The sequence below is a fragment of the Nerophis ophidion genome, linkage group LG02 (genome assembly GCF_033978795.1).
Source record: "Nerophis ophidion isolate RoL-2023_Sa linkage group LG02, RoL_Noph_v1.0, whole genome shotgun sequence".
In the NCBI taxonomy this organism is placed as follows: Eukaryota; Metazoa; Chordata; class Actinopteri; order Syngnathiformes; family Syngnathidae; genus Nerophis; species Nerophis ophidion.
Window position 1 is genome coordinate 61,156,151 of NC_084612.1, and position 27,398 is coordinate 61,183,548.

At 43.7% G+C, this 27,398-nt stretch overlaps 5 non-coding genes across 5 annotated transcripts; 4 read left to right on the top strand and 1 right to left on the bottom strand.

Moving 5' to 3' along the window:
- Positions 1-3,160: 3,160 nt before the first annotated feature.
- Positions 3,161-3,242, top strand: trnal-aag (transfer RNA leucine (anticodon AAG)). Its single transcript has one exon. It is a non-coding gene; the product is annotated as a tRNA-Leu (tRNA).
- A 643-nt stretch (positions 3,243-3,885) lies between these two features.
- trnae-uuc (transfer RNA glutamic acid (anticodon UUC)) lies at positions 3,886-3,957 on the top strand. Its single transcript has one exon. It is a non-coding gene; the product is annotated as a tRNA-Glu (tRNA).
- Positions 3,958-5,553: 1,596 nt separating this feature from the next.
- On the top strand, positions 5,554-5,635 carry trnal-aag (transfer RNA leucine (anticodon AAG)). Its single transcript has one exon. It is a non-coding gene; the product is annotated as a tRNA-Leu (tRNA).
- Positions 5,636-7,756: 2,121 nt separating this feature from the next.
- trnad-guc (transfer RNA aspartic acid (anticodon GUC)) lies at positions 7,757-7,828 on the bottom strand. The gene has a single exon. It is a non-coding gene; the product is annotated as a tRNA-Asp (tRNA).
- Positions 7,829-7,967: 139 nt separating this feature from the next.
- Positions 7,968-8,049, top strand: trnal-aag (transfer RNA leucine (anticodon AAG)). Its single transcript has one exon. It is a non-coding gene; the product is annotated as a tRNA-Leu (tRNA).
- Positions 8,050-27,398: the final 19,349 nt, after the last annotated feature.

The following is a 27,398-nucleotide window of genomic DNA, read 5'->3' on the forward strand; positions in this document are numbered from 1 at the left end:
CGAGATGCTTCTCCCATGTACAAAGTTGACATCGTAACATGTCAGGGTTACTTTTCATGGCTGTTTGCACTGACTCAGGCACTCCACTCAGAACTGCTTGTCGGAACCACTCGGCCTGTGACCCAGTGTTACTGGGGTACGGGCCGGTTTGATTGGTCCAGGCCTCTTTGGCTTCACATAAAAACTGCCTGGGGTTTTGTTTGGGGTCCCATCTAATTTTAGGCATAACGGCTGAATTAGGCAGTGGGAAATGACTACGCATTGCAGCACCAAGAGCAGTGCAGAGTTGGGTGAATCTGACCTCATCGGACAGTGTTAGAGTTTTTGCGTCCGTCTCTACATCTCTAAGATTAGTCTGGGTCATGCACCGAGCAGCAACAGCGCGGAAATCTCCTAATGCCAGAGTGTGCCTCTTTCAATGTAAAATGTGGGATACATGCCGTGGGTTGGAGGCGCATAGGGTGGAGGACATGTGGGGACATGAGGTGCAGTTACCGATTTGGAGTGAAGCTCCTTTTGGTGCAGATGTTTGGTGCTTTGTCAGCAGATCAACAGTTCAGCCCACTCCCGTCGCTCCTTCTCCCAGTCGCGCTTTTTTTTCCTCCAACTGGACTTCTGCAACAAACCTGCAATCTTTCCCTGCTCTTCCGCTTCATCTCTCTTTATAGCTGCTGTGTTCATCTTATCAAGTATCAATTGTCCTAAGGGCCCTATATGTTCCAATGTTTTCCCCATGTCCTGAATAAGTTGTTCTAATTTTTGTTTTGCTTTTGTTACTTTCTTCTCTTTATCTGTTGGCTTTGATGTGGCAGCTAGGGCATTAGCTGTGGATCCAATTTGGGTCAATAGGGTGACATATGGGCTGACCGGGCCCCATCCATCATCATCTATTTCTCTATCAAACTCTCCTTCCATTTTTAACTAGACTCTGAGCTCCACAGTTTTATTGCGACAACAATCTTCCCGGAGATAGCTGCGTTAGCCCACTGCGGTTCTCTGAGAGACAAGCTTCTAGGCCGGCCCTAAAGGTCGGTCCGGTCTCCCACTGGGTGTCCTATCACAAGAACCTTAGCGTTTACTCCAAAGATAAGATGTCTCGCTTATCAACTGGGTGGTTTAGCCCTCGCTGCGTGTCTGTTGGTCAGATATGGACGGTTTTCACCGCCCACCCTGCCCTAAACTGTAGCGAATGAACGACGTTCGTTTACACCGTTGGGTATCCCGTCAGTTCATCAGCCGCAGACCCAGCACACAACGAGTATTCACACAACGATTTACTCAGAGTCTTATTCTCCCCACTTCCCTTCTTACCTCAACAACACTTAAAATACACACACAAAGTTAGTGTCATATACACATTTGATACCAACACAGTATTTTCTTCAGCTTAAAGTTGTGTTATCGAAAGACTACTCAGTCTCTATTTTAAACTGCAGTTTCCTTCGACTGTATTTTTCTTCTCCCCTCATTTTTCCCACGTAAAACAACCTATTTTGTTGTTTTGAGGAGTTTTATACAGCGATATTTCAATCTCTCAAAGGTTTATAAACCTATTTTCCCAAACGTTTTTGGAGTTTTCATATCGTAACAACAACTAGAATTTAGGGACCTCAACCCCCGGGACTCTAACCCAGCCGCGGTACTAACCGCTCCTGGACCCCGTCGGATCTCAGGTGGAGTTACGCCACTCTCGAGGTTACTGTGTATTCCTCCTGTATCGAAGTTATTTACACTTCTACTGACTCTTTTAGTTTTTATGTTTTCCTACAAGTACATAGGACAGGACACTATTTTAGTAGTTTCCAATATGCAGAATTTGTTTTAACAGGTTTCTGCTTACCTTATTGGTAAGTGTCTTTGTCCTTTGTCCATGAAGAAAATTTTTAGGTCCGAATGGTCCTCTCGATGTTCTCCTCACAACTCCCTGTATCCCGGACGAGCCCCCAAATTTGTTGAGACGCATTTTTAGTGCCGTCTCACCTGGGCCGGGAGCAGGAAAACAATTCGAGGAGGCAGGAGTTGAGTCAAGTAGAAGTATTTTATTAAACGCAGTCTACAGAGAGCGGAGATCGTAGAGTACACTTGAACAGTAGTACCAGGAAAACCCAAAGCGATCTGTCTGAGAGTTTGTTGTACAGCAGCTTATATACACTGTGCCAGTAGTTATCTGATTGGTGAGTCTACTGACTGACGTCGGTTGCTATGTGTCTCGTGTCTAGGAACTACGCTTAGTTTCCTGTTAAGTTGGTTGTTGCTCAAGCATCTGTTTCCTGTATGTGCAGTGTTTGCTTGGTTTCCTGTTATGTTCGTTATTGCTCAAACATCTGTTTCCTGTAGGTGCAGTGTTTGGCACACTGAGTCAAATTGAGGTCAGGACGTTTCCTGTTTTGTTTGGTACACTCTGAACTCTCCGACAACTCTGAGCTCTCAGACATGAGGCTTTGTACACTCATTACTTTGTCTATATGATATTTGAAGGTGACCAACATAGACTGTCTGTGGTTGTATTCAAGCTGTTTTCCGTACCATCTGACTTTAGGCTAACCATTGGTGTATGTGTATATGTGTAATTAAACTGTTGTCAGTGTTTGCTCATCGGTGGTTAGATGTGTTGTACTAAATAAGACCATATAGGGCTTCGCCTAAGGACTTTTCTAATTCTACCAAGGTTGATTTTTCTAATGCTATGTCAGGGTCGTCAGCTGCTGCATCCCTAACCTTTTATTTGACGCATTGACTCTGACAAACGATTTTCCCTTTTTGAAGACTTGCTTTTGCGTCCTAATTTACAAGGGTGGAACAAACACTAGTAAAATACTTTGTTTGATTTCTATAGGGCTGTGCAGCAATGCCGAGTCCACACATCACAACATTCGGAGAATGATACTTTGGTCACTTCTCAAATTTCAACAAGATGGTAATTGAAGAAAATTAGAGGTACCTGAACAATCTCCCCGTCAGGGAATCGAACCCTGGTCTTCCGCGTGACAGGCGGAGACACTTTCTACTATACTACGAGGACTGCGTGACATAGTGTTTTCCAGGGGACAAGCAAAAATCCATGGCTTTTGCCTGCCACACCGCAACCAAAGTGTTGCCATGTCATATTTCTGCTATCTCATAGTGCCGACAATTTGATTCTCGGAAAGCTGTGAATAAGGGTAGTGTGGCCGAGCGGTCTAAGGCGCTGGATTAAGGCTCCAGTCTCTCGGGAGGCGTGGGTTCAAATCCCACCACTGCCATCTTTTGCTGGTAACGCATTTGTATCTTCCCTGACTGAGGCAATAAGACTCTTGGCCTCATTTGGAAAGCTTTCAAAAATAGGGCCCAAACGTTAGCTTTGGAGTTTTCCATGCCAGGTATGTAATGAGAAAAAAACACAACCAGCACAGTTTTAAGGCCCGCCAGCAGCCTCTGGAAAAGCTAAATGGTGGACGTGGTTGTGTGTTTATCAACATGTCGTTTGAAGATCACCGCCCCTACTCAAGACATTCAGTCCACTTTTATCTGTTTCTGTATTCTGATGACACCGCAGTGATAGGATGTATCACTGGCCGGCACAGAGCGACTTACAGGAGGGAGTTAGCCTGTCTGGTGACATTGTGTAGAAACAACAACCTTATCCTCAACACGGACTACACTAAGAAGACATGAGGAAAGAAAGTCTGTTCGTTATTGTTACTATTGTACAATTTTTACACATCCAAGTCCAAATTCATGCAGCAGTTTCCATAGTGTAGTGGTTATCACTTCACTGAGACACAGAAGTTACCCCGGTTCAAAAAATACAATTCACATTTCTGACATGGTACATGAATGCAATGGGTGCTTCACACATTTGTCAAGAAACCATGCAGGAGACAAGTGTCCTAAAAAATTATCAGTTCCCTGGTGGTCTAGTGGCTAGGATTCGGCGCTTTCACCGCCGCGGCCCGGGTTCGTTTCCCGGTCTGGGAAAGCTATCCATTCCGTTCTCATACCAGACAATTTCTATAAAACTTATGTGCCTTCCATGTTTTATGCTCGTTGACATTTTCCATAAAGGCAATGTGGACATTGCTCCAATTTGGCCAAAAAAAGGTGCCTGAGATTCCCAGCTTTCCTCTTTCTTGTTCTCTTCGAGTTCCACGGCACGACACCTTTCCAGTTCACCCCGCACCCGAGCCGAGTCACTGACGGCATCCAAATCTTGTTGGTTGAATTGCACAGGCAGGAGAGAGCAGACTAACAAATGACACATCATTTGCACTCCTCCACACTAACATGCTGTTGAACATCCTCATAGCCTCATTTGTTCATGGATACCTTGCAACGTTCCGTTTCTCAGATCTTGGGCGATTTAGGCAGGACCGAAACGCCACACTTCTTTGGAGCCGGGCAGAAGAGATTTGTTTAGTTGTGTGAGGCATTTTCCCTGCAGCTTTAGCAGAGGGCCAACCTGTTGCGGTGATGACTGTCAGTCAGGGCTTGTCCAGGATGGAGGAAATTTGCCTTGATTTTAATCTCTTCGTTGCAGGTTCTCGGTCAAACAGAGCGATACGAGGGTCAGTTTCTTGTTTGAACTTTTCCTCTGACGTCAGATAATACGGAGGATCAATGCCTAACAGCAGATAGAGATTGTAGGTTGTAATTGATTTCAAACACCCAGTTAGAGCCTCGCAGGCAGTGTTTAGGCCAGGATTGATTTCGGCAAGATGACTCACGTGATTGCAACATGACATGAGGCACTTTTGGCTGTTTTGATTCATAAGGCGAGTTCAGTTGCTCGGATAGTGGCAGAATATGTTCCCCGGCTGGTATTGTACAGTTTTTTAGGATGCTGTTTCCAAATCCAACCTTAGCTTTAACTTTCTCAATATGATATTTGAAGGTGACCAACATAGACTGTCTGTGGTTGTATTCAAGCTGTTTTCTGTACCATCTGACTTTAGGCTAACCATTGGTGTATGTGTATATGTGTAATTAAACTGCTGTCAGTGTTTGCTCATCGGTGGTTAGATGTGTTGTAGTAAATAAGACCATATAGGGCTTCGCCTAAGGACTTTTCTAATTCTACCAAGGTTGATTTTTCTAATGCTATGTCGAGGTCGTCAGCTGCTGCATCCCTAACCTTTTATTTGACGCATTGACTCTGACAAACGATTTTCCCTTTTTGAAGACTTGCTTTTGCGTCCTAATTTAGAAGGGTGGAACAAACATTAGTAAAATACTGTGTTTGATTTCTATAGGGCTGTGCAGCAACGCCGAGTCCACACATCACAACATTCGGAGAATGATACTTTGGTGACTTCTCAAATTTCAACAAGATTGTAATTGACGAAAATTAGAGGTAACTGAACTATCTCCCCGTCAGGGAATCGAACCCTGGTCTTCCGCATGACAGGTGGAGATACTGTCCACCATACTAACGAGGACTGCGTGACATAGTGTTTTCCAGGGGACAAGCAAAAATCCTTGGCTTTTGCCTGCCACACCGCAACCAAAGTGTTGCCATGTCATATTTCTGCTATCTCATAATGCCGACAATTTGATCCTCGGAAAGCTGGGAATAAGGGTAGTGTGGCCGAGCGGTCTAAGGCGCTGGATTAAGGCTCCAGTCTCTCGGGAGGCGTGGGTTCAAATCCCACCACTGCCATCTTTTGCTGGTAACGCATTTGTATCTTCCCTGACTGAGGCAATAAGACTCTTGGCCTCATTTGGAAAGCTTTCAAAAATAGTGCCCAAACGTTAGCTTTGGAGTTTTCCATGCCAGGTATGCAATGAGAAAAAAACACAACCAGCACAGTTTTAAGGCCCGCCAGCAGCCTCTGGAAAAGCTAAAAGGTGGACGTGGTTGTGTGTTTATCAACATGTCGTTTGAAGATCACCGCTCCTACTTAAGACATTCAGTCCACTTTTATCTGTTTCTGTATTCTGATGACACCGCAGTGATAGGATGTATCACTGGCCGGCACAGAGCGACTTACAGGAGGGAGTTAGCCTGTCTGGTGACATTGTGTAGAAACAACAACCTTATCCTCAACACGGACTACACTAAGAAGACATGAGGAAAGAAAGTCTGTTCGTTATTGTTACTATTGTACAATTTTTACACATCCAAGTCCAAATTCATGCAGCAGTTTCCATAGTGTAGTGGTTATCACTTCACTGAGACACAGAAGTTACCCCGGTTCAAAAAATACAATTCACATTTCTGACATGGTACATGAATGCAATGGGTGCTTCACACATTTGTCAAGAAACCATGCAGGAGACAAGTGTCTGAACAAATGATCAGTTCCCTGGTGGTCTAGTGGCTAGGATTTGGATCTTTCACCGCCGCGGCCCGGGTTCGATTCCCGGTCAGGGAAAGCTATCCATTCTGTTCTCAAAGCAGGCAATTTCTATAAAACTTATGTGACTTCCATGTTTTATGCTCATGATATACAAAGCATTATCGTTGACATTTTCCATAAAGACAATGTGGACATTGCTCCAATTTGGCCAAAAAAAGGTGCCTGAGATTCCCAGCTTTCCTCTTTCTTGTTCTCTTCGAGTTCCACGGCACGACACCTTTCCAGTTCACCCCACACCCGAGCCGAGTCACTGACGGCATCCAGATCTTGTTGGTTGAATTGCACAGGCAGGAGAGAGCAGACTAACAAATGACACATCATCTGCACTCCTCCACACTAACATGCTGTGGAACATCCTCATAGCCTCATTTGTTCACGGATACCTTGCAACGTTCCGTTTCTCAGATCTTGGGCGATTTAGGCAGGACCAAAACGCCACACTTCTTTGAAGCCGGGCAGAAGAGATTTGTTTAGTTGTGTGAGGCATTTTCCCTGCGGCTTTAGCAGAGGGCCAACCTGTTGCGGTGATGGCTGTCAGTCAGGGCTTTTCCAGGATGAAGGAAATTTGCCTTGATTTTAATCTCTTCGTTGCAGGTTCTCGGTCAAACAGAGCGAGACGAGGGTCAGTTTCTTGTTTGAACTTTTCCTCTGACGTCAGATAATACGGAGGATCAATGCCTAACAGCAGATAGAGATTGTAGGTTCTAATTGATTTCAAACACCCAGTTAGAGCCTCGCAGGCAGTGTTTAGGCCAGGATTGATTTCGGCAAGATGACTCAACGTAATTGCAACCTGACATGAGGCACTTTTGGCTGTTTTGATTCATAAGGCGAGTTCAGTTGCTCGGATAGTGGCAGAATATGTTCCCCGGCTGGTATTGTAGAGTTTTTTAGGATGCTGTTTCCAAATCCAACCTTAGCTTTAACTTTCTCAATATGATATTTGAAGGTGACCAACATAGACTGTCTGTGGTTGTATTCAAGCTGTTTTCTGTACCATCTGACTTTAGGCTAACCATTGGTGTATGTGTATACGTGTAATTAAACTGTTGTCAGTGTTTGCTCATCGGTGGTTAGATGTGTTGTAGCAAATAAAACCATATAGGGCTTCGCCTAAGGACTTTTCTAATTCTACCAAGGTTGATTTTTCTAATGCTATGTCGAGGTCGTCAGCTGCTGCATCCCTAACCTTTTATTTGACGCATTGACTCTGACAAACGATTTTCCCTTTTTGAAGACTTGCTTTTGCGTCCTAATTTAGAAGGGTGGAACAAACATTAGTAAAATACTGTGTTTGATTTCTATAGGGCTGTGCAGCAACGCCGAGTCCACACATCACAACATTCGAAGAATGATACTTTGGTCACTTCTCAAATTTCAACAAGATGGTAATTGAGGAAAATTAGAGGTACCTGAACCATCTCCCCGTCAGGGAATCGAACCCTGGTCTTCCGCGTGACAGGCGGAGATACTGTCCACTATACTAACGAGGACTGTATAACATGGTGTTTTCCAGGGGACAAGCAAACATCCTTGGCTTTTGCCTGCCACACCGCAACCAAAGTGTTGCCATGTCATATTTCTGCTATCTCATAATGCCGACAATTTGATCCTCGGGAAGCTGGGAATAAGGGTAGTGTGGTCGAGCGGTCTAAGGCGCTGGATTAAGGCTCCAGTCTCTCGGGAGGCGTGGGTTCAAATCCCACCACTGCCATCTTTTGCTGATAACGCATTTGTATCTTCCCTAACTGAGGCAATAAGATCTACTTGGTCCCTCGACGAATCTGGTTGGTGGTTTGGCACACCACGTGTAGGAGAGGAGCGCTATTTCACCTCCTCCCACAGGGATTTTGGGTAGACTACCTCACCCTGATGCCACCAGGGGATTATTCTGCCCCTTGTTGATTGGTGGTCTTCTCCCGTTGTTGTTGTTCACGTAACTCGGTACGTGTCCCTCTCAACGTGCGTGCAGGGGCGTCCGCCGCTGCACACTGGCTCCAGTGGAACCACGTGTCTCCCTTGCCGTTCAGCCGAACAGCATGCGAGGTGCGTTCAGTCACTCGATATGGACCCGTCCACCTGGGTTCGGTCCACTTTCGCTTGAGCACCTTCAGCAGGACCCACTCTGTGCTTGGTGGGGTCGCTGTGTCTTCCTTGTTTCTTTCCCCCACCTGCTTGGCATACTCTGCAACAATGGCTTGTAAAGCATGGAAATACTGTGTGTGGGTTAATGACTGATCATCACCTTTGATTCCAATAAGCTTGGACTGGGGCCCTGGAAACCTCCTGCCTGTGGTCAGCTCAAAGGGAGTAAAGGCCGTGCTTTGGTTTATTGAGCTTTTAACAGACATGAGGGCAAGGGGTAGCGCATCTAGCCAATTAATTTTAGTCAGTGCACAGATTTTTGCCAATATAGATTTGAGTGTTTGGTTCATTCTTTCAACCTTTCCTTGGGATTGTGGGTGGTAGACCGAACCAAACTTGTGTTTCAACCCCAGCATTTCTTCAACCTTTTGCAGATCATGGTTTTTGAAATGTGTACCATTATCTGATCGGATTTTCTCAGGAAAACCATGTCTGGGGATATACTGGTTTAACAAAAACTTCACCACTGTCTTACTGTCTTCCCTTTTTGTAGGGAGTACCTCTGGCCAACCTGAATACGCATCCACACATACCAACATATACCTGTACCCTTTTACTGAATTCACCATATCTGTGTAATCTATGATGATTTCTTTCCCTGTTTTCGTCTCGAGAGGGAAACGTCCAGGATGCGGTCTGACTGTTGGTCGTGCATTATACATGGTGCATTCAGGGCAAGTATGTACATGATATTTACACATATCTTTCAAAAATGGGTGCCACCAATTTTCGAGGTTTCTCTGCATCTGTGCAGCCCCGACATGTCCCACTCCGTGCGCCTCAGTTAGTGCTATGTTTTTTATTCCAGGTGGTAGCACAATCCGTCAAAACATCCTTTAATACCTGATTAAATAGGCCAGGGGATAGAGCAAATCCCTGAGGAAGACAAGAATAGGTCAGTTGGACACCTCGGTAGGTGAAGGCAAAAATGTTTCTACATTCTTCGGCTAGTGGTAGGCAGAAAAATGCATTAGCGAGGTCGATACAGGTGAACCATTGGTGGCTAGGATCAAGATTAGTCAACGCAACGTAAGGGTTGGGAACTGGGATGGTTTGCGTGCATAACGCAGAGTTAATGGCCCTAAGATCATGAACCATGCGATATTTACCAGTGCCCTTCTTTTCAATGGGCCATATGGGAGTGTTCCATTCTGAGGATATTTCTACCAACACCCCCTTTTCAAATAGACCTTCAATGGTATCTGCAATGCCGATTTCGGCGTCTTTTTTACTTGGGTATTGGGGAACCCACACTGGGTTGTTATTTTTCAGCTTGAAAGTAACTGGGGGGCAGTCGACTAGGCCAACATCCGTGGGCCCAGCGGACCATAGTGAGTCAGGCAGTGAATCTAACAACAATGCTGCTTCGGGGTGATCTGTTTTCTCTCGGCCATGGTGGCGGGAGATTTGAGCGTGTTCAAGGAGAGCGTGGTCAGTGCAAGAAACCTGTATTTTGTAGATTTGAGTTGCGGGTGAATACCACAACGAAGAGCCAACCCTCTGCCAATCAGTTTGCAGTTGTGCTGTTTTAACTATAGAACCCAGCTCTTTGGCTTGGTGCTCTGGATGTAAGGCTAAAGACACATGGGGGGAAGCCTCGTCACTCATCATATACCACTGTAGTTGTTCTGGGGTGAGAGAAACTTCTGCCGCTACACCTATGGGAGCCACATAAATGTTATTAGTGGAAAGAGCCCAATTAGTTCCCTCTATTTCCCTGCTAAACTGTTCCTCATACCACTGTGTATCCTCTCTATCATAAAACAATGTCATATGAGGAGGGTCAGGAGGGGCCACATAGGGGTGTATTTGGGAGATCCAGGGTTTCCAAGTCAGGTAAGCCGACAGGATTCCACCTTTATCACTAGTTTCACTGTGTAGGAGACCCCAGTAGATGTCAGCCGATCTGTCTGCAACTGGCTGAATCATGTATTGGCTTGAATGTGAAGACTCAATACTGGCGCAGGGTAGAGATGTTCCATCAGGGAATGAGACTGTTAGTCCGTCAGGCGAGCAGAGAATAGTAGCCCACAATCGAGTCAGGAGGTCTCTCCCCAACAGGTTGGAAGGTACCTCAGGGGGAGTAGATGAAAGGATGCAACACAGTCTGATTTCCAAGCCGTGTTGTGAGAGGCTTGGTGTAAGGCAGCATAGTAGGAACCCCAGAGAAACCCATGACTGTTATGACGTCTGATGTAAGCAGCTTCTTTTCCACAGTCTTGATAGTGGAGACGGTAGCACCGGTATCCACTAAGAAAGGCAGCAAGTCCTGATTTACTGTCACTGACAGCACCGGTTCTGCCGTAAGGTGCTGTCCAGGGCTTCTCTGTGGGGCGTGTCACTCAGTGTCTTGCCACAAGGGGAACTGTGGTGCGGGTCCTCTCCCTTGAGACTGAGGAGGGCGTGTTCCTCCCCGGTTCTGAACTCCTCTCTGTGGAAACCCTCTTTGTGACTGAGCAGGGTTATATGGGCACTCCCTCACCCAATGGGAGGAGCCCCCACACAGGAAACAGCCTTGGTTTCCTCCTTGAGGCTTTCCCCTGGAAAACCCTCTCCTTCCTCCACCCCGTGGGCCTCCCCTTCCCCTATTTTGTCCTCCCCTTCTTCTGAAATGTGGCGTCCCAGACTCCTGAACGTTATCGCCGTCCCACTGCTGTACAGTTTGAGACATAACCTTGACCTGATCTTTCTTGCCCTTCTTTTTGTCGTTTAAGTCATCTCTAGCTTTGGCTAGTTGTAATTTCAGTAATTGTGCCTGCAAATCTGCTTTGTCTTTCTCATCTTGTTGTTTTTTTGGCTTGAGCCGTGGTAAGGTGATGAACGAGATGCTTCTCCCATGTACAAAGTTGACATCGTAACATGTCAGGGTTACTTTTCATGGCTGTTTGCACTGACTCAGGCACTCCACTCAGAACTGCTTGTCGGAACCACTCGGCCTGTGACCCAGTGTTACTGGGGTACGGGCCGGTTTGATTGGTCCAGGCCTCTTTGGCTTCACATAAAAACTGCCTGGGGTTTTGTTTGGGGTCCCATCTAATTTTAGGCATAACGGCTGAATTAGGCAGTGGGAAATGACTACACAACATGACATGAGGCACTTTTGGCTGTTTTGATTCATAAGGCGAGTTCAGTTGCTCGGAGAGTGGCAGAATATGTTCCCCGGCTGGTATTGTACAGTTTTTTAGGATGCTTTAACTTTGTCAATATGATATTTGAAGGTGACCAACATAGACTGTCTGTGGTTGTATTCAAGCTGTTTTCCGTACCATCTGACTTTAGGCTAACCATTGGTGTATGTGTATATGTGTAATTAAACTGTTGTCAGTGTTTGCTCATCGGTGGTTAGATGTGTTGTAGTAAATAAGACAATATAGGGCTTCACCTAAGGACTTTTCTAATCCTACCCGTCAGGGAATTGAACCCTGGTCTCCCGCGTGACAGGCGGAGATACTGTCCACTATACTAACGAGGACTGCATAACATGGTGTTTTCCAGGGGACAAGCAAACATCAGAGATAATTTAAGGGGACACCTTCTGTTAAAAAATGATTTATGGGGGGTCATAAATCAATGATTTATGAAGGGTCATAAATCAACGATTTATGTGGAGTCAAGTTCAAAGGTCAAGTTCAAGGGTCAAAGGTCAAGGTCAAGTGGGTGTGGCTTACCTCAGAAGAGGGTGGAGTTAAGACCTGAGGTGGGAGTGGTTTAACCGGGAAGAGGGCGGAGTTTTAACCAGGAAGAGGGTGGAGTTTTAACCAGGAAGAGGGTGGAGTTAAGACCTGAAGTGGGAGTGGTTTAACTAGGAAGAGGGTGGAGTTTTAACCAGGAAGAGGATGGAGTTAAGACTTGAAGAGGGAGTTATTTAACCAGGAAGGGGGTGGAGTTTTAACCAGGAAGAGGGTGGGTTTAAGACCTGAAGAGGGAGTGATTTAACCAGGAAAAGGGTGGAGTTTTAACCAGGAAGAGAGTGGGTTTAAGACCTGAAGGGGGTGGGTTTAAGACCTGAAGAGGGAGTGATTTAACCAGGAAGAGGGTGGGTTTAAGACCTGGAGAGGGATTGTTTAAGAGGGAACAAAGGAGGGTTCAGGTTGAGGTCAGGTTTTAAGGAAGCTTGAGAATGTCATCTAATCAGCATCTGACCAGCCATTTGACAGTTTAAATGTTTACGATTGTTTGAAACAACTTCCAGACCTCACGAAAACATATTTAAACGATTGGGAGGAACTAATTAGGTTAAGGTTAACCATATGTTTGACCCTGCTTCGATGTATTGATGGCTGGGAATGTTACGTGGGAAGATGTGGACACGCACACACGCACGCACACACATGCACACACACACACATACACACACACACACCATTACCTCTGCTTTACCACGTTATTAGACAATGGTTTAACTCCTTTTAAGCATTTAAACGTTAAAAGCATTGCAAGTGTACGACGTTGTAATACTTTTTTTTTTTTAACAGTCGATGACGAAGAACTTTGTTTAAACGATCTTCCAAAGTTGGAAGAAGATTATCGAGGTGTGTTTAAACCTTCGAATTATTTAATATTATGTGTATTCATTATTTTGTTTCATAGAGGAATTGCCGTAAGATCCTAACGCGATCGTTTTAACACAATCGCAGTCTGGTGAGTCAAATGATTCTCATTTTACAAGAAAAAAGCTTGCGGTATACAATACATATATACATATATTTACTTACAGATTTTCCATTTTTATCTCCGGCTTGCTGGTCCCCGTTAACGCTGGCGGGTCCGTCAACGGGCGTCGAAGAGAGTCGGCCATTCCAGGCAGAGGAGAAGGCTGGATTGCGCCAAAGAACCCAGACATCGAAAACAACGGCGAATGTCCGACATGCCCCCGCCGTAAGTTTTTCTTGCTTTCTGTAAGCTTTTTAAGATTCTCCGCGGTTTTAAAGAACTCCTCTCACTCCTCTGTCTTCCGCTCAAATGAATTTCGCGCCTAAGGGGAATGGGCGGGGACTGATTCCGGAGGTGGGCGGTTGTTTCCGGCAAGCAACCTTCTGGTGTGCATTAGCGCCACCTACTGAAATGGAGTGTGGAACAAGATGGATCCCTACTCTATATTCTTTTATTTAACCCAATGTTTTTTAAATACGTGTATAATGCTTTATATCCTATGTGTTGTGAATTCCATCCTACTATATCTTCCAAGGAACCCAAAGACATGTTACCACACCTCCCGCTTTATTTATTCTATAGATTGCCTGAACTATTTCATAAACTAAATCTTGTCTTGTTTCTGATGCTATGTTTTTTTATGCTCATCAATGCACTGCTGGAGTCCGAGCACACAACTACTTTCCTTGCTTTGTTTTCCTGTATCCAGTTAACTGCCAAAAAAATTGCTACCAATTCCCCCGTAAAAACAGATAGTTTATCACTGATTATTTTTATTTAATACTATGTTTCCTTGTGTGATAACTGCTGCAGCTGTTACCTTTAATGTTTATATAGTTTTTGATGCATCCGTATATATCATATCTCAATCTAGTAGTTTGTCCGTGGAAATTCCTGTATTGTCGCCTCTTGTTTTTTTTTATTTCTTGAACTATTCACACTTCTGTTCTTTTCTACACTTTCTTGATTTCTCACTTTAAATGCCTCTGCGTATGTCATATTTCTTTCAACTTTGATTTGTTGTACTTCTGTTGCCTGTTTCATGATGTATGGCTTTTGATTATTTCTTTTTTCAATCTACAATTCCAATAAATAACACGTATTTCCAGATTACTGATAACTTTTTCAAAAAAAAAAGTAATTCCTGAATAAGATAATTGTATCGAATCCAATGGATTGTCTGGTCCTAAAACCTCTTTGTAATGTTTGTTTGATTCCCCCAAAATACGACACAGTCTAATTTGAAAAACATATGTGCCTCGTCGGCTGTAGTAAAAAAAAAAAAAACCCATGCCTCCTCGGTCTAACTTCTCCCAGCCCCTTTTCTGCCGTGTCAAAGATGGATCAAAGACCACCTTTGTCCCTTACCCCCACTTCTTCTCCACTACCAAGAGAACAGTAATTAATCCGAGCTGAGTTTTTTAAAATATTCCAACATGACTTTTTACTTTCATTTTGTATCAAAGCTGAGTTGTGCTCTCTGGTTTATTTTGCAAATGAACATGATCATGTACAAGACTCGCCTACCCACAATGCACTGCAGCCCAACGCTCCTGGTCGGATGTTTGTATCGGGTTTCATGGAGAGATGCGGTAAAGAGTGGTAGCCAAGACACACGGTCACACACGGTCACACTCGGCAATTATTTTGACCTGGGGAACAGATTTAGAGGAAAAAATGTGTCTGGGGGGCCGGGATATCTGATTTTCAGGTACAAAAAACTTCACAATGACACAAAATAAACACAACAGTTAAACCTCACACTAAAAACAAGACATTTACTTGTACGTTCAAAAGACAGAATAGAACAAGACAAGACATGCAATGCCATCTACAAAATGTTATGTAAATGTTAGTCATTACGCATGTGGCTATGGTTTTGATGTATTTGTTACAGACATGTTTACGTCAAGTAACATCACATGGTTCCATTTGCACCTTTCAACAAATCTGAAAAGGAATATTAAGAAGTAAAACTTATATTTAATCTTACCTCTTCTCCGAACACACGGTGACTGTACATACGGGTCGAAAAATGTTGACCTAATTCAGCATTTCTCAAAGTGTGGGGAATAGAGACATGACAGGTGGGGCGCGAGGAACGGGAGGAAATTTCACTTTAATTTTTTTTTTTTTTTTTTTTTTACCATGCTTTCATTTTCTATACACACTGTAAATCACTTTGTGATTCTGTCTGTGAAATCCGCCGTATAAATAAATGTAAATTACTTATTTTTCCTGTAGGCTTTAAATTTCTCGGTAGGAGCGAAAGTTTGACAGACATAGCAACAGTAACTTTTGCAGGCGGGGCTAAGAGGAACAAACATTCGCGCGGATGGGTAGCAGGCTAATGTGCGGACCACAATTACACAAAATGGATAAATTTGCAACTCGCACCTCAAAGGTCTGCAGAGAAACAAAAATATGACGGGTCTAATCAACCAAAAAGTCAACGTAAAAGAAAATATGGCGAAGGATATCTTGTTCTTGGATTCACGGCAGCGGTGGTGGGGGCAGAGGAGAGACTCCTGTGTGTTCTGTGTCTAAAACCGCTACTAGCAGCAGACAGCATGAGACCCAACAAATTAAAGAGACACCTCGAGACCACACATGATGTTCAATACATTTGAAAATGTTGAGCTTGGCATTAGCGTTTTGTTGAGGCAATGGGGGTAGGTGGGCCTTGAAAACTAACTCCTTAGTCTAAAGTGGGGATGACAGAAAAAAAAAGTTTGAGAAGCCCTGACCTAATTGTACGGATCTCACTTTAAATGGCAAACTGATCATTTAAATGTTTTCACTTTGAATATGAAACGAGGAGTAAAATGTACAATGTACAATATCATCAATTATTTCACAATGACATGTTTTAAGGATATTGTACAGTATAATTAAATCTTTTCAGGATAATTTTATTTTTAGCCAGTAAACAACTGTTATGTATCTTTTGTATCGGGTTTTCCCCTTTAAATAACAAAATTGTAGAATTGTACAATATTCATTATTATTAAATATTAAATGTGCCAACTAGTTATACGGCATACATCCCCCTTTACCCATTTGTTAAAAAGACGAAAGTTGATGCGAACGCCTACGTGCTGTCAGAAAACTAAAAGAAGAAGAATGCCTTTGTGCAATTACTGCTATCCTGGCACAAATTATAAAACAAACAAAGTTACCAAATTTTTTTCTGAGGAGACAAAAAAAAAAGAAAAAGGGAGGGACAATCAAGGATCAACAATGGCACGACTTTCACTAGCTTGTGTGAGGTCAAAGACGTGAGATTTTAGACCAATGCTGCCTTGGATCTGTTCCTGCTAAACTAGTAAGTGACGTTCAATGCTCAAATCAGAATAATAATGCTAATTTTAGCTACTGGAAATTTGTGTGGTAGCAATAAATACCCACCAGCGCGATACATCGCAGTTCCACACTGACCAACCACGCAACAAACTCAAAAGAACAGTACAAGGAAAAAACAATGCAGTGACTTCAAACTGCAAATATAAGGTTTGAGTAAAATATGTAGGTTGGTGTGAATGTTGTCTGTCTATCTATGTTGACCCTGCAATGAGGTGGCGACTTGTCCAGGGTGTACACCTCCTTCCGCCCGATTGTAGCTGAGATAGGTGCCAGCGCCCCCCACGTCCCCAAAAGGGAATAAGCGGTAGAAAATGGATGTAGGTTCCTACTGTGGGAAGTTCAGTAATACAGAATCATTGTGGCATTATCGTGTCAGTTTGACGCTATATGCGCTAGTCCTCATGGTAAATGTGGTTTTCCTTTTGGGAAAACGCCATCGCTTTGGTTCACTGGTGCGGCGAATATAAACCAAAACTGAAAGTTCTTAAGTGGGGCTTTAAGTAGAGTTTATAAATCTTGTATTTGTGCCACATATAGCCTTATTTCAGTGTCAACAGTCTCCAGCTTACTTGCTACACATGTTTTGGCTCTGCCCACCCCTGTGCAGTTATTGGACCAACATTTTTAATACTTTGTCTGTTGTTGTAATTAACCACTAGGCCTTCTTTGCTTTTATTTGTTGTTGTATCTTTATGTTAGCAATTGGGACTTTTTGAATGAAATTGTCTGTGGCTCCATGTTAACGAAGTTGCCTGTACTATTTGACTGATGCATTTTATTGATTGATTTATTATTTTTCTTTCTTTTTCATTTTGTGTGTCCTGTTTTTTAGGGGGAAAGGAACATTTAATATTGATTGTAAATACGTTTGTACTTTAAGAAGTTGTATTTGCCTTAAAACTCCACAAACATTTTTCGACCCGTATGTACAGTCACCGTGTGCACGTAGAAGAGGTAGGATTAAATATAAGTTTTACTTCTTAATATTCCTTTTCAGATTTGTTGAAAGGTGCAAATGGAACCATGTGGTGGTACTTGACGTAAACATGTCTGTAACAAATACATCAAAACCATAGCCACATGCGTAATGACTAACATTTACATAACATTTTGTAGATGGCATTGCATGTCTTGTCTTGTTCTATTCTGTCTTTTGAACGTACAAGTAAATGTCTTGTTTTTAGTTTGAGGTTTAACTGTTGTGTTTATTTTGTGTCATTGTGAAGTTTTTTGTACCTGAAAATCAGATATCCCGGCCCCCCAGACACATTTTTTCCTCTAAATCTGTTCCCCAGGTCAAAATAATTGCCGAGTGTGACCGTGTGTGACCGTGTGTCTTGGCTACCACTCTTTACCGCATCTCTCCATGATGCCCGATACAAACATTCGACCAGGAGCGTTGGGCTGCAGTGCATTGTGGGTAGGCGAGTCTTGTACATGATCATGTTCATTTGCAAAATAAACCAGAGAGCACAACTCAGCTTTGATACAAAATGAAAGTAAAAAGTCATGTTGGAATATTTTAAAAAACTCAGCTCGGATTAATTACTGTTCTCTTGGTAGTGGAGAAGAAGTGGGGGTTAGGGGCAAAGGTGGTCTCTGATCCATCTTTGACACGGCAGAAAAGGGGCTGGGAGAGGTTAGACCGAGGAGGCATGGGTTTGTTTTTTTTACTACAGCCGACGAGGCACATATGTTTTTCAAATTAGACTGTGTCGTATTTTTGAGGAATCAAACAAACATTACAAAGAGGTTTTAGGACCAGACAATCCATTGGATTCGATACAATTCTCTTATTCAGGAATTACATTTTATTTTGAAAAAGTTATCAGTAATCTGGAAATACGTGTTATTTATTGGAATTGTAGATTGAAAAAAGAAATAATCAAAAGCCATGCATCATGAAACAGGCAACAGAAGTACAACAAATCAAAGTTGAAAGAAATATTACATACGCAGAGGCATTTATAGTGAGAAATCAAGAAAGTGTAGAAAAGAACAGAAGTGTGAATAGTTCAAGAAAAAAACAAAAAAACAAGAGGCAACAAATACAGGAATTTCCACGGACAAACTAGTTGTATTCCTGGCTTACGTAATAAACTGTACAGAACAGGCTAGAAAAAAGACTGAGAAGATCAAAATAATTGTCAAAGCAGCAGCAAAGTTGTTGAAAGAACTATCTTGGGACCGGGTGCAAGCTGTACTACAGAGAGTAGACGTGACGGAGTCATGTTACCACATTCCAACACCCTGTTAATTGTCCGGTGGGATGCCAGAAGTTTGATAGCAACCGAACATGAATTAAAAGGATATATTAAAAATATGAAAACTAAACCACATATAATTTGTATTCAAGAAACATGGCTGAAGCCAAAATTAAATTTTAAAATAAAAGGATATATAACGATTCGTAAAGATAGGAATGATGGGTAAAGAGGATGATGTGCCACATTTATTAAAGAAGATGTAGTCACGGGTAAAGAAACAGCAGAACCTTTAGCAAAAACATTTGTTAAAGTGCACAGTAATGATAATTTGAGAAATGTAGAAAAACAAAAGAAAGAAGAAACGATGAGTTTAAATATTGGGGAAATGATGGAAGACAACGATAATAGCTTTACCAACACTATGGATATGACATTTTCTTTGAATGAAATGGTTCGAATTTTGAAAAAAGTTAAAAATACGTCACTGGGGAAAGACCTAGTGGGTTATCAAATGATCAAAAACTTAGGTAGCATCGTCAAAGAAGTGGTCTTGAAATGATATGACAGGATATATGAAGAAGGAGAATGACTGGCAGAGGGGAAAAGTAGCGGTAATAATTCCAATATGCAAGTCTGGGTAAGACCCGGAAGAGGCTGGAAATTATAGGCCGATAGCATTGACCTCAAATTTGGGGAAAGTAATGAAAAAAAAAAGATTAATGAAAGACTAGTATATTATTTAGAGTTAAAAGAAATAATCAAAAAACTAACAAAGTGGTAAATAATGTTCAAGACTGGGGAACGGCTTGGGGTTTAAGATTCTCTGTTGGAAAGACAAAAGTCATACATTTTACAAAGAGAAAAGTACAAAACAAGCTCCAAATAAAAACTCTACGGTGAAAATATAGAAGAGGTACGAGTATTTAAATATTTAGGAATATGGTTTGATAAAAATATGAACTAGTCAACCCACAGCAGCAAAATAGATTTGATTAGATTAGATCAGATAGTACTTTATTTATTCCTTCAGGAGTGTTCCTTCAGGAAAATTTAAAATAGGGGAAAAAGTAAAAAGGTGTTAAATATAATGAGGACTTTGAGGGGTAATGATTGGGGGGCTGATAGGTTGACGTTGAAAACAATATATGTATATATATCACTTTAATTCCATCTGTTATTGATTACGGATGCATTATTTACCAATCTGCTTCAAAAACATGACTTGGGAAAATAGACTGGATCCAGTCACAGGCTTTAAGGTTATGTTGTGGAGCTACTACATCAACCCTAGTGGCAGTATTACAAGTAAAAATGAACGAACTTTTGGACTTTTGGACAAGAGGAGAGATCAACTCTCAGCAGTTTATCGGAAAACTTTAAAAGGATCCAAGCAAGGATATCCCACTTGTCCAGTGCTACCAAACTGCCAAGAAAAAGAGAAAAAAAATAATAGTTTTGGGTGGATTAAAGGAGACATATGTAATAAAGTTAAAATTGACAATATTAAAGTTAGTCCTACAGTACCAATTCCTGCAATACCACCGTGGATGTTTGATAACCCAAAAGAAAACATGCAATTACTAAAGAATAGAAATTTAAATAGTTACCAGATAGAAAAATAGATTGAGATATGATATATACGGATGCATCAAAAACTATAAAAAGTAAGGTAGGAGCTGCAGCAGTTATCCCACAAGGAAACATAGTATTAAATAAAATAATCAGTGATAAACTATCTGTTTTTACGGGGGAATTGGTAGCAATTTATATGGCAGTTATATAACTGGATAGAGGAAAACAAAGCAAGGAAAGTAGTTGTGTGCTCGGACTCCAGCAGTGCATTGATGAGCTTAAAAAAACATAGCATCAGAAACAAGACAAGATTTAGTTTATGAAATAGTTCAGGCAATCTACAGAATAAATAAAGCGGGAGGTGTGGTAACATTTCTTTGGGTTCCTTGGAAGATATAGTAGGATGGAATTCACAACACATAGGATATAAAGCATTATACACGTATTTAAAACACATTGGGTTAAATAAAAGAATATAGAGTAGGGATCCATCTTGGTCCACACTCCATTTCAGTAGGTGGCGCTAATGCACACCAGAAGGTTGCTTGCTGGAAACAACCGCCCACCTCCGAAATCAGTCCCCGCCCATTCCCCTTAGGCGCGAAATTCATTTGAGCGGAAGACAGAGGAGTGAGAGGAGTTCTTTAAAACCGCGGAGAATCTTAAAAAGCTTACAGAAAGCAAGAAAAACTTACGGCGGGGGCATGTCGGACATTCGCCGTTGTTTTCGATGTCTGGAGTCTTTGGCGGAATCAAGCCTTCTCCTCTGCCTGGAATGGCCGAGTCTCTTCGACGGCCGTTGACGGACCCGCCAGCGTTAAGGGAGACCAGCGAGCCAGAGATGTAAACGGAAAATCTGTAAGTAAATATATGTATATATGTATTATTGTGATTGTGTTAAAACGATCGCGTTAGGATCTTAAGGCAATTCATCTATGAAACAAAATAATGGATACACATAATATTAAATAATTTGAAGGTTTAAACAGACCTCGATAATCATCTTCCAACTTTGTAAGATCGATCAAACAAAGTTTTTCGTCTTTCACTTCGTCGTCATCGGCTGGTAAAAAAAAGAAAAGTATTACGTCGTACACGTGCAATACTTTTAACGTTTAAATGCTTAAATGGAGTTAAACCATTGTCTGATAACGTGGTAAAGCAGAGGTAATGGTGTGTGTGTGTGTGTGTGTGTGTGTGTGTGTGTGTGTGTGTGTGTGTGTGCGTGTGTGCGTGCGTGTGTGCGTGTCCACATCTTCCCACGTAACATTCCCAGCCATCAATACATCGAAGCAGGGTCAAACATATGGTTAACCTTAACCTAATTAGTTCCTCCCAATCGTTTAAATATGTTTTCGTGAGGTCTGGAAGTTGTTTCAAACGATCGTAAACATTTAAACCGTCAAATGGCTGGTCAGATGCTGATCAGATGACATTCTCAAGCTTCCTTAAAAACTGACCTCAACCTGAACCCTCCTTTGTTCCCTCTTAACCAATCCCTCTCCAGGTCTAAAACCCACCCTCTTCCTGGTTAAATCACTCCCTCTTCAGGTCTTAAACCCACCCTCTTCCTGGTTTGAACTCCACCCTCTTCCTGGTTAAAACTCCACCCTTTTCCTGGTTAAATCACTCCCTCTTCAGGTCTTAAACCCACCCTCTTTCTGGTTAAAACTCCACCCTCTTCCTGGTTAAATAACTCCCTCTTCAGGTCTTAACTCCACCCTCTTCCTGGTTAAAACTCCACCCTCTTCCTGATTAAACCACTCCCACTTCAGGCCTCATCTCCACCCTCTTCCTGGTTAAATCACTCCCCCTTCAGGTCTTAACCCCACCCTCTTCCTGGTTAAATCACTCCCTCTTCAGGTCTTTGATTTGAAAATGGCGGCGCGCATGGACGCGACGTTTCAGGCTCTCCCCTTAGGTGCATTGTTTTTATTGTTTTTATATAGTTTATTACTAGCCCAGTCAGCAACTTGCTGGGCGAAGGTTATGTACAGCCGAAACGATTTGTTGGAGATTGGATTGCGGTCTGAGCAGACTATTTCGGTGGATTTTACAAGCCGACACAACATCCCAGAGGAGTTAGCACGTAGCCCTGGAGCTCCATGGCTACTGTGCCCGGCGAGGAGGAGGCGGAGGCGAAGACGCCGTGGCCGAAGGGGCGGCGTGTTAGCCAGACTAAAAATGAACCCAAACAGACCACCGATACCAAGTCTATTCCTGGCTAATGCGAGGTCGCTCGCTCCTCATGGTGAAGAGGACAAGATGGACGAGGTGAGGCTCCGTGTAGCACAAAACACTGTGATGGACAGCTGCGCCCTATTGTTTACGGAAACCTGGCTAACGTCCTCAATACCCGACGCTAGCATGGAGCTAACCGGTCACACAGCACACAGACAGGACAGAAACGCAGTGTCTTCCGGCAAGCGGCGTGGGGGTGGACTTCTAACCTACCTAAACAACAAGTGGACTTCTGATTCAAAGGTAGTTAACAGCCACTGTTCCCAAGATCTGGAATATTTTACAGTTAAATGCCGACCCTTCCATCAAGCCAGGGAGCACTCTGCTGTCCTGATCACAAACGTGTATATAGCTCCCGATGCTAACGCTAGCACGGCGCTAGCTCTGTTGCACGATACAATCAGTGCACAACAGAACAAATATCCCGAAGGCATCCACATCATAGCGGGGGACTTTAATTATGTCGACCTGAAAAAAGTGCTCCCCAAACTTCACCAGCATGTGAAGTGTGCTACGAGGGGAGCTAACACACTGGACAAAGTCTATTCCAACATAAAAAAAGGATATAGAGCCAAACAACTTCCCCAATTAGGCAAGTCTGACCACATATCCCTGCTCCTTTTGCCAGCTTACACACCAATAAGAAAAAGTGCTCCTATCACAACCAAAACGGTCAAAACATGGCCGGAGGGAGCCATGGAACAGCTGCAGGACTGCTTTGATACAACAGACTGGTCAGTTTTTGAAAACCCAGACTTGGAGCAGTACACAGAAGCAGTCCTGGGGTACATCAAACACTGCATAGACACTGTCACAGTGGACAAGCGCATCCGAGTCTACCCCAACAGGAAGCCGTGGATGACAAAAACAGTCCAGGGCTTACTCAAAGAGAGAGACAGTGCCTTCAAAGCGCAGGACCTGGCACTCTACAGTGCTGCCAGAGCCAATCTGAAGAGAGGCATCAGAGAGGCAAAAGCCGAACATAAGAGGAAAATGGAAGCCCACCTGCAGAGCAACAACACCAAGGAGGTATGGAAAGGAATAAAAGACATGACCAACTTCAGACCCAGTAACCCTTCGGCTGACGGCGACGCCTCTCGAGCGGGGGAGTTAAACAGCTTCTTCGCCCGATTTGAGAGAAAAACACCTGCAGCCGTCACAACAGTTCCACCCAACACCCACAGCAGCTGCACCCTTATACTGGAGGAGCATGAGGTGAGACGCACGCTGAAGGCAGTGAACCCGAGGAAGGCTACGGGCCCAGATGGAGTCCCGGGACAGGTACTAAGAGACTGTGCAGACCAGCTGGCCGGAGTATTTACAAAGATCTTCACCCAGTCCCTCTCCCAGGCTGTCATCCCATCATGCCTGAAGACTTCCACAATAATCCCGGTGCCGAAGAAGAACTCTGTCAGATGTCTGAATGACTACCGTCCAGTTGCACTTACACCTATAGCTATGAAGTGCTTCGAGAAGCTGGTACGGACCCATATCACCTCAGTCCTCCCTCCCGAGCTCGACCCACACCAGTTTGCCTACAGAGCCAACAGGTCCACAGAGGATGCCATCGCCACATCCTTACACTCCTCCCTGGGTCACCTGGAGACGGGGGGAAGCTACGTGCGGCTGCTTTTTGTGGATTATAGCTCGGCATTTAACACCATTATTCCTGATAGACTGGTGTCCAAACTGTCAGACCTGGGTCTCTCGAACTCCATCTGCATGTGGATTAAGGACTTCTTATCCAACCGCCCCCAGAGGGTGCAGTTGGTTCGCCACATGTCATCAAGCCTGCACCTCAGTACCGGCTCTCCACAAGGCTGCGTGCTGAGCCCCCTTCTCTACTCCATCTACACATACGACTGCACACCTGCCCACTCCAGCAACTCCATCATCAAATTTGCGGTTGACACCACCGTAGTGGGGCTCATCTCGGAGGGAGACGAGGCTGCATATCGGGATGAGGTGGAGAAGCTGTCGGATTGGTGCAAAGTCAACAACCTGGCCCTGAACACCTCCAAGACCAAGGAGCTGGTCATAGACTTCAGGAGGAAAAAAACGGACATCCTGCCCCTGATCATCAGTGGTGACTGTGTGGAGAGGGTCTCCGACTTCCGCTCCCTGGGAGTCCACCTGGCCAACGACCTATCCTGGAGCACCAACACCACGGCTACCATCAAGAAGGCACACCAGAGACTGCACTTCCTGAGAATACTCAGGAACAACCACCTCTCACAGGAACTGCTGGTGTCCTTCTACCGGTGCTCCATTGAGAGCCTCCTGACCTACTGCATCTGCGTGTGGTTCAGCAGCTGCACGGCCGCAGAGAGAACGGCGCTCCAGAGAGTCATAAAGACCGCCCAGAAGTTAATCGGATGCCCCCTCCCCTCCCTGGCTGACCTGTACAGCTCCCGCTGTCTCAGGAAAGCACAGAGCATCCTGAAAGACCCATTCCACCCCGGGCACAGCCACCTGGAACTGCTACCCTCAGGCAGAAGCTACAGGGTGCTAAAAGCGAGCACCAATAGACTAAAAAATAGCTTTTACCCAAGAGCCATAGTAGCACTAAACAGGCACTGAGTGTCCATATGTCCATCATGTCCTCATGTGTAATGTTTAAATGTTTTTCTATTTTTTTGGACTACAATGTGAAATAATGTTTTATGTATGTATACATAGATACATCTGTCATCTCTATCTTTTTTTTTTAATTTATTTTTTATTTATTTATTTATTTTATTTATTTTTTTTAATTTATACTACCATATTGTATATGCACCTTAGGAGGAGCTGCTCCAATTTCGTTGTTCTTTGAACCTGTTCATTGCAATAATGACAATAAAACTCTATTCTATTCTATTCTATTCTAAACCCCTCTTCAGGTCTTAAACCCCTCTTCCGGGTTAAAACACCACCCTCTTCCTGGTTAAAACTCCGCCCTCTTCCTGGTTAAACCACTCCCACCTCAGGTCTTAACTCCACCCTCTTCCGGGGTAAGCCACACCCACTTGACCTTTGACCCTTGAACTTGACCTTTGAACTTGACCCCTCATAAATCATTGATTTATGACCCCCCCATAAATCATTTTTTGACAGAAGGTGTCCCCTTAAATTTTCTAACATCCGACCATTCCGTTCTCCTAGCAGGCAATTTCTATAAAACTTATGTGCCTTCCATGTTTTATGCTCATGATATACAAAGCATTATCGTTGACATTTTCCATAAAGGCAATGTGGACATTGCTTCAAATTTGGCCAAAAAAAGGTGCCTGAGATTCCCAGCTTTCCTCTTTCTTGTTCTCTTCGAGTTCCACGGCACGACACCTTTCCAGTTCACCCCACACCCGAGCTGAGTCACTGACACATCATCTGCACTCCTCCACACTAACATGCTGTAGAACATCCTCATAGCCTCATTTCTTCATGGATACCTTGCAACGTTCAGAAGGTATTTGTTTAGTTGTGTGAGGCATTTTCCCTGCGGCTTTAGCAGAGGGCCAACCTGTTGCGGTGATGGCTGTCAGTTAGGGCTTGTCCAGGATGGAGGAAATTTGCCTTGATTTTAATCTCTTCGATGCAGGTTGTCGGTCAAACAGAGCGAGACGAGGGTCAGTTTCTTGTTTAAAGTTTTCCTCTGACGTCAGATAATACGGAGGATCAATGCCTAACAGCAGATAGAGATTGTAGGTTCTAATTGATTTCAAACACCCAGTTAGAGCCTCGCAGTGTTTTTTTCCCCAAGATGGCGCTGCTGTAGTGGCTGCTGTAGGCAGGAGCTCTGTGCTCTTGTGTCATCCTTTTGTGTTTCCCTCTTGTTTTCATGTGGTATTATATTTTTTTGCATTTTGGTCCGGGACCCTTTGGGACTGTGTGACAAGGGGTGGCACTTTCGTGACCTCTGTGGTGCTTTTTTTGTGGACTTCTGGATCTGCCTCCAGGGAGCCTTTTGGCCATGGAGACCAGCTGCAGGGTCTCTGCTACACCAGAGTCTGTTTGGATGTACTGGAGGAGATGCGGATGAGGGGACAGGACTGCGGAGCTAGCACTGAGCTACTGGGACGGTGAGGCTTCGCGCTGTCTTGACTGGGTGAGCAGGTGTCGGACACCTCAGTCACCTTGGACGTATCCTCGCTCATCCATGCGGACTGGACACTGGCCGAGAGTGGAGTCGGCTGTCTTGGTTGCCTTGTTGGGTCTGCTTCTGTCTCTGGCCATGCTCCCTCCACCCCAGCGGACGATGGCGTGGAACACCGCAGAGGCCACCACAGTGGATATGTTTCTTTTACTTTTTATTCATAGCTGTATGTAGAAGTGTCTGCTTGTATCTGCTGCTTTAATGTCCTCTGTGTTCTTTGATGTTTGATGTTTCCCTCTTACACACATGGAAGAGGGATGTGTACTATGGCTATGAGTTGTTGGGTTTTTTTTTTTCCCCTTGGCCCCTCAGTCTGCACCCCCACTCCAGGGCCTAGGCTAAGACCGATTTTTTAATTTTATTTTAATCTTCTATTTTTTTCTCCCCTTGTAAGGGGCGCTGGAAGCCGGCAGACCCGTCAGCGATCCTGTTCTGTCTCCCTGTAATGTTTGTCTGATCTTGAATGGGATTGTGCTGAAAATTGTAATTTTCCTGACGGAATAAAAATAAAGTACTATCTAAGAATATGTTCCCCGGCTGGTATTGTACAGTTTTTTAGGATGCTGTTTCCAAATCCAACCTTAGGTTTAACTTTCTCAATATGATATTTCAAGGTGACCAACATAGACTGTCTGTGGTTGTATTCAAGCTGTTTTCCGTACCATCTGACTTTAGGCTAACCATTGGTGTATGTGTATATGTGTAATTAAACTGTTGTCAGTGTTTGCTCATCGGTGGTTAGATGTG